The sequence below is a fragment of the Cryptomeria japonica genome, chromosome 10, assembly GCF_030272615.1.
Source record: "Cryptomeria japonica chromosome 10, Sugi_1.0, whole genome shotgun sequence".
Lineage (NCBI taxonomy): Eukaryota > Viridiplantae > Streptophyta > Pinopsida > Cupressales > Cupressaceae > Cryptomeria > Cryptomeria japonica.
In genome coordinates, this window is record NC_081414.1 from 792,698,666 (window position 1) to 792,711,098 (window position 12,433).

Below are 12,433 nucleotides of genomic sequence, written 5' to 3' on the forward strand. Positions count from 1 at the left end.
AACCAAGCCCCCAAGTTCGAAATAGGACTTAATTAGGGTTTTTGATTAAGTGGTGTATTGGAAGAATAAAATGCGAAGGGCGCGCTTTAGTGAAAGGGCCCAACTTTGTGATGTAGAAAATGATGAAATAGGGCCTTAGACCTAATTAATTTGATTAATTAAGTGCTTAAGAAGAAATTCAATGCAGAATGCAAAACGCACTAAGGCGGGTGCTAAACTAGGTGCGAAATTGTATCACCCTAGCGAGTGCGTACAATTTACGACGCTACAGGATCAATAAAAATTTAAAGATTTTTATTAGGAGGAGCTACTGATTTATTTCCCTTATCATTTACACCTACCACAGATATAGTATTGTTATCAATCAAATCTTCAATCTTACTTTTCAATGCGAAACATTTCTCAGTATCATGACTAGGCTGACTATGAAATTGACAAAAGGAATTGTTATCAAAATAAGGGGATGAAAGTTTAGAAGGATTAACTTGTTTTATAGGAGGAATATCGATAACATTTATTTGCAACAACTGAGACATAATACTATGTAAAGATTCATTCAAAGGAGTAAATTGTCTTTCTCTTTTGAAAAAATTAGAAATAGAAGGCACACCTATTGTAGCATTCACATTGCTGTTGTTGATTGTATCATTGAACTTGATGAATATTTTTGTTGGTTTGAACCTCACAAATAGTTGTTCAACATTCTCCCCTTTATAACTCAGAGCCATAGGAGTGAATTGCTCCATTTGACTCACAACCAATTGATAATTGTGGAGTATTGCACATAATAGCGGAAAGGAAGTAAACTCAAACAAAATAAGTTTTTCCTTGATATATTTTTGCAAATTAGAAATGAAAATTTATTTCAATATCATTATTAGGTACATGAAAAGAAATTTGAGCACAAAAATGCTTATATCTATCAATGAAATCAGTCACTTTTTCTTTAACACCTTGGTTACAATGCATTAAGTCAATCAAAGTGATTTTAGGACCAATGTTATTTGAAATTATTGGATGAAAGAACTTGCTAGTTCTTAAGTGATGGAATAAGAAGGAAAAGAGAAATACCATTGTAAAGCCCTATCTCTGAATGTTCTTGTAAACAGTTTTGCAAGTAATATTTGATCATCAGCAAAATTAGTACACAAGGTTTGAAATGTTTTAAAATGCGCAAGAGGATCACCTTTTCCATTATCGAGTTCCAATTGAGATACCTCAACATGATTAGGTGGCACGACTTTAAGAATATCAAGAGAAAGTGGGCTCACAACATCAAAGGTAGGCACACTAAACTTGGATTGACTCATAGAAGCAATTTGTTGTTGTAAGGAAGACATGGTTTGAGCAAGATTGTTAATGGTTGCTTCAGTAGAAGACTTGATGTTAGACATGGTTGATTAAGAAGGTGGTGTGATGTTATTGAAGGAAGGAATGGATTGAGAATAAGGTGGTGGGACATTATGATAAGTAGGCATAGGTGATGATTGTGTAAGAAACGAGAAACTTAAAGGAGGAACAAAATTGTTGAATGAATTTCCCCCTTGTGTCACATTGATTGGTTGAGGGATAATAGGAATACTTATGGAAGACATAGGTAAATATGAAGGATTAAATTAAGAAGAGGGATTGCCTACATGACAAATAGTTGTAGGAGTGACATTTTGAGTTGATGTAGTCATGATGCTTGAAGTGAAAGTAGGAATACTAGCCATTGAAGTGGTCAAAGGAATAGAAGAAGTGATTTGATTTGAATCTTGTGAATAGCCTAAGTTATCAGCACAACTCTTGATAGGCATGACTTTAGAATAAACAATATGAGAAATGCCACACAATATATCAATTCTATTCTTATCACTTTGAATGACACATTTAAGGCCTTCAATTAATGGAAGAGTTTCACTATTAGGGTACTCTTGACACATCCATTGTTGAAAGTTATCAAATTGATTGTCCAATTTTGAAAGATGATCTATGGAAACTCCCGTTAAAGATTCTTCATGTTCATCATGGGATTCATCAATTTGATAGATATGAACATGATTAGGATGGGAAGAATTAGCATTATCTTCATTAAAGAAGTCACCCAAAGTAGGCTCCATGTCCTCAATAATTAAACCTTGGGAAGTCTTAATTGTAATGCTTTGTCTAATAGGGATAGTGTATGTAGGAATAATAGTGGTAAAACTCATGCACTAGAGGGAAATTTGAACTTTGAACAAATCTTACGAAATTCAGTAATGCAAAATTTAGGAAAATAATGATTAAACAATTTGAACTTTGTTGGAGGAAGATAATAACACAATTTCAAAAATAATAAATCAAAGGAAATTGGAATTTTAAAATTAGGGCCAAGCAGATACCACTTAATTTTAAAATTGATAAAAAAATAGAATTTTAAAATGAGGGCAAATTATAATGAACCTCTTAATTTTTAAAAATTTCTTAAAACTTGAAATGTTGAATTTTGGAGATATTTTTTATTTTAGAGGTACCAAAAATCGATAAAAGCAACCAAGCTTCTCGATTTAGGCTATTCAATACATTCATAATAGTCTCCTAAAATTTCAAGAAAAAAGACGAGGGTCGTGGCGAAAATGCACACGGTCCAACCAAATTTTTTCAAAATTTTCAAGGATGAATATTACGATGATTTTAAAGCTAATCCCCCAAAATTGGTAGATTTTACGATTTCTAGATAGGAAAAATTAAGGTTCAAATGTGGAAATAGGACCCTATTAGGGTTTTGAAGAGAAAAGGGAATTGGACTACAAATTTGAAAAGGGTCAAATCTAAAGGGGAGGAACACCTTGGAAAATGTTTAGAAATCTGAATTTGAATTAAATTGATTGAAATTTAAACAAAATCAAATTAAATTTAAAAATTAGGGTTTTATAACCTAGCCACTTAATTTTTGAAATTTGAATTTTGAAAAGAAGAGGGAAAAGAAATTGAATTGTAGGAATGAAGACAAATCTGAAAATAGTCACAAATTTGAAAATTAAATGGGAATTCAATTTTTGCACAAGTTCAAGATAATTTTTGAAAATTAGGGTTTGAACAATTAACCACTGAATTTTGTAAAGTTGATTTTACAAATTGAACTAGACAAGGAGAAAATTAAATTTGACAAACAAAGAAATTTTCAGATCTACAACAATAGCAAGCAAAACTAGGATTTTGAATGAATTAACCACTAAGTATGTAGAAAAATGAAACTTGCAATTTTGTTCAAAGGAAAGCATGCAGGATGTTGGGTTCACCAAAATGTATTATGGAAAAAGGTGAATGATGGAGATCTAGAGGAAACCTTTTCTTCCCCTTGAAGAGAGATGAAAGTTTCACTTTGGTTTTCCCTTCAAACACTTTTCACACATTACATTAAAAGAGGGGGGAAAATACACTAGATTCAACCTCCAAAGAAGGAGATTGAATTCTAAGTGATATAAGATTAGTAAGTTAATCCCCTCTTCTGGAATGAGATTTGAATTGATTGAATTATGTACTTATGACCAAGTGAAAAAGTGACAAAGATATGATTATAACTCGAGACAGAAGTGTAGGATGAAGCTGTGCACATGGATCTGGCAATAATAGGTCGAGAAGAAGCTGACCTGCAAATTTGAGGAAAATTTTCTTGGATCGTTGCAGGAGTGTGCACGGTCCTCCGAAAAATCCATGAAACACAAAGGGTTTTTTTGCCTCTGCAAATGAAGTCCAAATCTGAAAGTATAGTTGCGCACCTACAACCTACACATAGAAAAGAGAGGAAAACGGGTTGGGATTGGGGATTTGTCTTTAGGTCAAACCCCAATTTTAGAATTAACCAAATGATGAAAGAAAGTACTTGCAAGTAAATGTAAATGAAAGATTGAAATATAAATCACCACAAGGGAGGTTGTAGATATAATGTAGGTATATTTTCTTGTATTGAATTGAATGTTGAAAGGGATCTCCTCTTTAATGGTTGAATCCTTGGCTTGAATGCAACACCTAGCCTTGAAGGTAGAATTGAGAATGCTCAATGCTAGAAAGGAATGCTTGAATTATTGAATGCTCTTGAATGCTTGATCTCATGCCCACCTTATCGCTTCTTGAAATTATAAAAAATAAGAGGGAAAATGCAACTTATATACTTCTTAATTAGGGTTAACTAGCTGATTTTTCATCACAAGCTGACAATGGGGGAGTTTTCCCACTCAATGCACAACCACCAATGCAAATTGGAAAGGGTCTTGCCCCAAAATATGGTAGGGATAGGGGCGCGACACCCCTATTATGCCCTTTTTTCTAGGACAAGATGCAGTTTGGGCAGTGCAGAGGGCAAGAAAGGTGCAGTTTTCAGGTGCTGAGCAAGTCTCCGGTCTCCGACTAGGCTTAGGGATTTGATACGCATGGGTGAGGACCCTAATGTGGTCTTAAATTGCAAGGGTTGAAATTTTATGATGCTACAATAGGTTGCAAACCTCTCCTATGAATACCCAAGTTTATGAAAGTAATTGTGCACATTCTCGTAATTTGGATTTGGACTGATAAAACAACCCTATTTTCCATTCCATCCAAGATGGCGAAACAAAATGTAGAATGTTTTCAAGGATTAGACTGATCTATCTAATCAGATCAATTAAAGATCCATGGATATCAAAATATTATTTTTCATTGTAACTAAATGTTTAACTGCTAGAATAACAAAAGTTGGAGCCAAATAGCTAGATAACAGTGACTTTGGTTTACTTGAGTCACCGTGATTTTGTTTGGGATCGATGGAATTTGATTTCCTCTAGGATCACAATTAGTAGAAATAGGGAACATAGTAATTAGAAAGATTTTTTAGCCCAATATTAAGGTTTTTCAATCTTATCTTTCTATAGAGACCATCTATAAAGTGAATAGGTATTCTATATTTAAGGTAGTTCACCTGAAATTAAGAGGAAAGAAAGAATTGCAAATAAACTAACATAGATGTTATGGAGAAAAGCAAAACTATTTTTTAATTTTTAATTTTTATTTTTAACTTACAAATATTTATTATTATGTGAATAATCATTTTTCACTAGACCTATTCTATCTCTCTCCCATGGAGGAGCCGAATGAAATGAAATTTTCATGTTCAATTCTGAATTAGAGGCATTAATCAATGTCGACGATAACCCCTAGCCTTCCAAGCTAACGCCACGAGTTCGATTCCTGCTACCCACTCATTTATATTCCTTATTCAATTTTTTCATGTCAACTTCTCTCTCATTCACATGAATTTTTTATTCCCATGTTACCTATCTATTCTTTCTCATTCTTTCCCGAATCTAGTTGTGGATGGAGAAAAAATCATACTTTTTTGTTCCTGATAAAGTATTTCAAGGAACAATGAAAATGAATTATCCATCGTCTAATAGATATCATAGAGGTCTTCTAAACCTTAACTATAGGTTCAAATCCTATTGGATGTAATTGTAGCATCCTAAAATTGTGACACTTGCAATTTCGACTGCATTTCAGTCTTCACGATGGCGACGCAACACGCAACCTGAATGGAGACCCTGAAACTTGCTCACGACACTAAAAACTGCATTTTTCAAGCACCCTGGCCTGAACCTCCTTGCACCCTGCTGTCTCGGGAGGTGGGACAAGAGCGCCCAGTGCCCTGGTCCTTCAGGACCAAGGCGCCCAGCGCCCTGGTCCCCCAGGACCATGGCGCCCAGTGCCCTGGTCCCTGGGCCTATTTTGGGCCGGTTTCCTATGGGGTATCAGGTCTTTTTGTTTGCAAAATGGAAAATATTATTTCCTGGTCGGCCTAAGGTCGGGAAAATCAGTCTTTTAACCCTAATTGGCAAGTATATAAACTACATTTTCCTCTCTCATTTAGGGAGATGGAAAAAAGGCGAAAGCAAGATTCAAACATTCAAGCATTCAAGCATTCAAGCATTCAAGCATTCCTTCTAAGTCTCCATTCAAGGCTAAGTGTTGCATTCAAGTCAAGGATTCAACCATTGAAGAGGAGATCACATACTACATGCTACAACATACAACATACAACATACAACAAACAACAACATCTATACCTTCGCACATAAGGATACAAACATCCTTACAACAAGGTATTAGTACTTGTTTTACATTACAGACATTTACAGTTACAACATTTCTCATTTCTTGGTTAATTCCAAAACCGGGGTTTGACCTAAAGGCAAACCCCTAATCCCTAACCCCCCAATCGTCTTCGCTTTTCTGTGTGTAGGTTGCAGGTATGCGGCTGAAATTGAAGATCTGGAATCCTTGTGCAGAGACGAACAGATCCCCCTTCGTTTCGCGGATTTTTCGGAGGACCGTGGCGCCGGGCGCCATCGTCCCGACAACTTTTGCTCAAATTTTCAGGACAGCGCTGTATCGACATTTTACTGCTAATTCCAGGTCCGTAGCTTCATCCTATATCCCTATCTCAGTTTATAAAGTGAATCTTTGTCACTTTCTATGCATTCCTAGCTTAATTCTCCTATGCACATTCTTTACAAAAGAGGGTAGCCTTGCTTTCTTAACCCTTGAAACCCATTTAGCATCCAATCTTGCATTGTGTGGGATTGGATCTTGTGGGTTTCAACCCCTCTTTTGAATGTAAAGTCTCTCCCTTAAGTGAAAACCATCAACCCTAGCGAACCTCCCTTCTCTCTCCTCGGAGTTGGAAGAAGGGAGAGCAACTAGGGTTCGATTGCGATTTTCTGCTTTACATTTTGGTGAACCCGACGTGAACATCCTTTCTGATTATTCATGGTTAGATCTGAAAAAATTGATTCCTTGATTACATTTCCATGTTTGATCTTTTGCAAAATTTTAGAGGTTGATTGCATAAAAACCCTAAAATTTCTTTTTAGTAATTGAACTTGTGAAATATTTAATTGTTAATGCTTGTTTCAGATCTGCCCTTCTATCACAAATTATCAATTCATATTTGTGCTTTAATTTTGAAAATTAAGTGGTTAAGTGTCAAAACCCTAATTTTTGAAACCCTCTTGATTCAACCTTTGTCCGACAATTTCACTGATCAAAACATCTCCAAATCAGCTGTAACTTTGGATTCCGCAATAAAATCACAATATCTTTCATCCCTGAAAATTTGGAAAAAAGTTGCGAGGACCATGTGCACTCCGAGCGCCATCGTCCCCGACATTTTTTCCGAAATTTCGGGAGCTAGATCTTACTGTATTTCCCTGCTAAAATCCAGAATTTTGGCTGATTTTATCAAATCTAACACTTTCAAAATTACAGTCAAAGTTGGTCTTGTGATTGCTTGGTTTAAGGCTTCTAATCATTCAAAAATCATCGAAATTGAAATTTTGTGTCAAAATTGTGTTCTCACTGTCCTAAATCTGAAAAGTGTGTTTGCATTCATTCGAAATTTCAGTGCTTCATTCAAATTCTTGCAATTTGTGACTTTTGAAATTAAGTGCTTAATTACAACAACTTTGATTTCCGCTTTTAAAATTGAATTTTGCGTGAAATTGAGTCAATTTTTAAATTTCAAAACTTGCATTGCTTTTGACATTCCCTCTAAAATCATAAAATTCAAAATTTCAGTTTCCCTCTCTTTTTCAAAATTCAAATTTTGCATTTTTGGACAATCTTGGTAGGGTTCAATTTTGAGATTGCAATTTTAATTTGGCCTATCTACAGATTGTAAAATCACTCAATTTTTTCAGATTAGCTCTAAAATCATCATACCTTTCATCCCTGCAAATTTCGAAAAAAGTTGCAAGGACCGTGTGCACTCCGAGTGCCACGGTCCCGGACATTTTTTCCGAAATTTCGGGAGACTGTCGTGATTGCATTTAACAGCTTAAATCTAGAAGATTGGCTGATTTTACTGAAAATTGCTACCTCTAAATTCAAAATCTTCTCTCCCTTTCTAGTGCATGAGTTTTACAACAATAAGCCCTACTTACACTATTCTCGTTAGACGAAGCCGTAGAATTAAGTCTTTCTGAGGTTTAACTACTGAGGAGATGGAACCTAATTTGAGTAGTCTTTTTAACGAGGACATGGGTAATTCCTCTAATCCTCCTAATGATGAAGAAGCTCTCCATGAGGTTTCTGTAGAACAACTTTCGAAATTGGATATTCAATTTGACGATTTTCACCAATGGATGTCTCATGAGTATCCTGATAGTCAAGCTCTTCCTTTAATTGAGGGTCTAAAACGTATGCTTCAAAGTGATAAGAATGGAATTGATATCTTGCGTGGTATTGCACACATTGTGGATTCGAATGTGATGCCTATGAAGAGTTGTGCTGAATCTTTAGGTTATACACAACCTCCTACACAAGTCAACCATTCTATTCCTTTGACAACTTCTATTGCTAGCATACCTACCTTTACATCAAACATAATGACTACTTCTATACAAGACATTCCTCCTATGATTACCAGTCATGGGGGCAATCCTTCCTCTTCAATTAACCCTCTTCCTTCATTTAATCCGACTTCTTCATTCATTCCTTCAATGAGTGTCCCTATTACATCTCCACAAATGAACATCACGCAAGGGGGCAATTCGTTCAACCATTCCATTCCTCCTTGTAGTGTTCCTCCTGTCCAATCATCTCCTATGACTAATTATCATAGAGTCCCACCACCTTACTCTCTACCTTCTTTCAATAACATAACACCTCCATCTCAATCTAACACACCTAATATGAACTCTTCGACTGAAGCGACCATTAACAATCTTGCACAAACTGTCTCTTCTTTACAGCAACAAATTGCCTCTATGAATCAATCTAAGTTTAGTGTGCCCACATTTGATGTTGCGAGCCCACTTTCTCTTGACATTGTTCGAGCTATCCCTCCTAAACATGTTGAAATCCCGCATTTGGAACTTTATAATGGTAAAGGTGATCCTCTAACACATGTTAAGACTTTTCAAACAATATGTACTAATTTTGCTTATGACCAAAGATTGCTTAAGAAACTGTTTACTAGAACATTAAGAGACAAAGCCCTACAATGGTATTGCTCGTTGCCTTATTATTCTATTACTTCTTTCGAACAACTTGCAAATGCTTTCATTCAACAATTTCAAAATAATATAAGTCCTAAAGTTACTTTGATTGATTTAATGCATTGTAAACAAGGTGTTAAAGAAAAAGTGACTGATTTCATTGGTAGATATAAGCATTTGTATGCTCAAATTTCTTTTCTAGTGCCTGACAATGATATTCAAAGAATCTTTATTTCTAATTTACAAAAAGATATTCGAGACAAACTTCTATTTTCTGAGTTTACTTCTTTCCAACAGTTGTGTGCCACTCTTCACAATTATCAACTGACTGTGAGTCAAATGGAACAATCACATCCTATGGCTTTGAGTGATAAGGGTGATAGCAGTCAACAACCATTTGGGAAGTTTAAACCAAACAGAGATTCCATCAAATTCAATGAAAACATCATCAACAACAATGTGAATGCAGCATCAGGTGTGCCTCCTATTTCTAAATTTTTCAAGAAAGAAAGAAAGTATACTCCTTTGAATGAATCATTGCATAGTATTATGAATAAGTTATTGGAACAAAATGTGCTTACTCTTCCTCCTATAAGACAAATTGATCCTGCAAAGATTACTTCACCTTATTTTGATAACAAAAGTTTTTGTCACTTTCATCGTCAGCCTGAGCATGATACTGAAAAATGTTTTTCTTTAAAGGGTAAAATTCAAGATTTGATTGATAATAATACTATCTCTGTTTCCGGAGTGAATGATAAAGGCAACACATCTGTAGTTCCTCCTAACCAAAATCTTCAGATTTTTACTGATCCATTACCTTCTCATACCTCTAATGCAATTGAGGCTAATGATTCCTCTCTCTCATCTGATGGTCTTGTGTCTATGACTCCGAATGTGATTAACTTTGTAGAGCAGCAAGAAAACCCTAAAGAACCTTCCATCACATTTGATTCTAGTGAAACCATTAGAGCACCTGATGGTCCTTTATACATAGTTGCAAAAGTCAAGAATACACCTTTCCGTGGAGTGCTTATTGATCCTTCGTGCATGGTTAATGTTATTACTGAAGAATTCCTCTTTACTTTGCAATTGAATCAAGTGATCTATGACAAAATAGATGTGGTTGTGAAATTATTTGATGCATTTTCTTCTCCTGCAATTGGTTCTATTACATTACCTATTGAAGTTCATAACAAATCCCTTGATGTGAACTTTGCTATTATTCCTTCATCCGAACAATTTCGTGTGAAGCTTGGCTATCCTTGGCTATCTTCCATGAAAGCTATTGCTTCTCCTATTCACAAATGTTTGAAATTTCCCCATAATGGTGAAGTTGTTACTGTCAATCATAGTCTCTTTAAACCAGCTGAAAGAACTTCTAGTGTTCCTATTGATTACTTTTGGCCTAAACAATTCCAATCCCTTCCTTCGCGAAGTGATCATCTTTTCAAATCTTATCAAAAGTGGAAAACGGATATGATCCTATCTTTAAGTGAACCTAGAACACCTAAACTTGACATTCCTATCGTTCTTGAGAAGGAAGTTCTTCCTTTGAAAGATAAAACTAATGTCTTTCCTCAAGAAGATTCCCAACCCATCCCCATGGATGTGACTATGTCTATGCCTAATAAACCTTCTAAGAGTAGACCTATACCTCCTTGTCATGATGGACTTGGTCTCCTTCCTAAACCAAAGATTCCTCCTTTATATGGAGCAGTTCCTCCTCCGTCCTTTTATAGAGAGAAGAGACCTTCTTCTTCTCCTATTATCCAGCCTAAGAGACCACAACCTAAACACCCAAGTGATAAGGATGAGAACATTCCTCCTCCTCAATCTTCTCCACTTCCTACTAAGACTAGACGTAATCGTTCTGTACGTGAACGCCGACGAAAGCGTCGTCTTAGGGCTCAAGCAGCTGCTTCTCAAACTTTACAATCTCCAAAAACACCTTCAACAAGCATTATTCCATTTTCTCCTCAGCCGGAAATTGAGCCTAAATCTCCTAAACATAAGATGCATGATGGTCTTGATCTTGTGCGAGTTAAAGATCCTATTTTTATAAATCTTGATGATGATATGAATGAAAATGTTATTCATGATGAAAATGTTACTCCTCTTGCTTCTGATAGTGAATATGAACTTGTTGATATTGATAACCATTTATCTAATGAATTTTCTAAAGCACTTATCGTAGCTCCTAGACAAGAACAACGTGGCTTGGAACATGAACATAGCCCTTGTTTGGATCTTGTGATAGCTCCATCTGCTGTGTTGGATGTTCTTCCTCTAGCGTGTTCCCTGCCTTCCCGAAACATTGATCAGCGAAATCGGGGGGTAGATGACGTGCTAGACTAGTTACATTAGCATAGCAGATTCTCTCCCCCTCTCTTTTGTTACTTCTTCTATATGTTATTGTCATTCTTCTATTTGTTGTCCTTAGTGTTGTCTACTTGAGGACGATGCAAAGCATTGAGATCTCTTTTGGTCTCTCTCATGTTGACTCAAAAGACACATGTGTTCCCTTCTTCTAGGTGACCTTCCTTGATTGGGGAATGAAGAACAATTATGCATACATACATATGATATATATACATGACTTATCATACAGCATACTGACCCCGAGGAAAGCGAAGTCACCTTGTGCTTTGTGTTTTGTGTCTATTATCCTTGGGTTTATCTCACACTTGGGGGCTAAATCTTTGTGATAAGATGCTCCTTTCCTTTCTCATTTCTTATGTGTATCACTACGTTAAAACAATCACCCCCGTTGAGGTGTGTGCGATCGCTTTAACGTAGGGGGGCATACACCCTGTCTATCCCTTCACGATACTTGAAAATTTCTTGACGAACTTAGCTTTGCCTTGAAAATTTTCGGTATTTCTCTTGCATGACTCATAGTAAGGGAACCTTACTACTGACAGTCATGGTTCTCCCTCGTGATCTTCCCTTTTACTTTGTCAATCGAAGCCGTAAGATCCTTAGTCCACTGGGGGCTTGGTGTGTCTTGCCTCCTTGACGTGGTGAAAGTCTTTCAATGATTGTTCCTTGTACTTTACCAGAAGTATGAGCATACATACTCCCGCTAAAGTAGGGTCTAAATGTAGCGTCCTAAAATTGCGACACTTGCAATTTCAACTGCATTTCGGTCTTCACGATGGCGACGCAACACGCAACCTGAATGGAGACCCTGAAACTTGCTCACGACACTAAAAACTGCATTTTTCAAGCACCCTGGCCTGAACCTCCTTGCACCCTGCTGTCCCGGGAGGTGGGACCAGAGTGCCCAGCGCCCTGGTCCCTGGGCCTATTTTGGGCCCAGTTTCCTATGGGGTATCGGGTCTTTTTGTTTGCAAAATGGAAAATATTATTTCCTGGTCGGCCTAAGGTCGGGAAAATCAGTCTTTTAACCCTAATTGGCAAGTATATAAACTACATTTTCC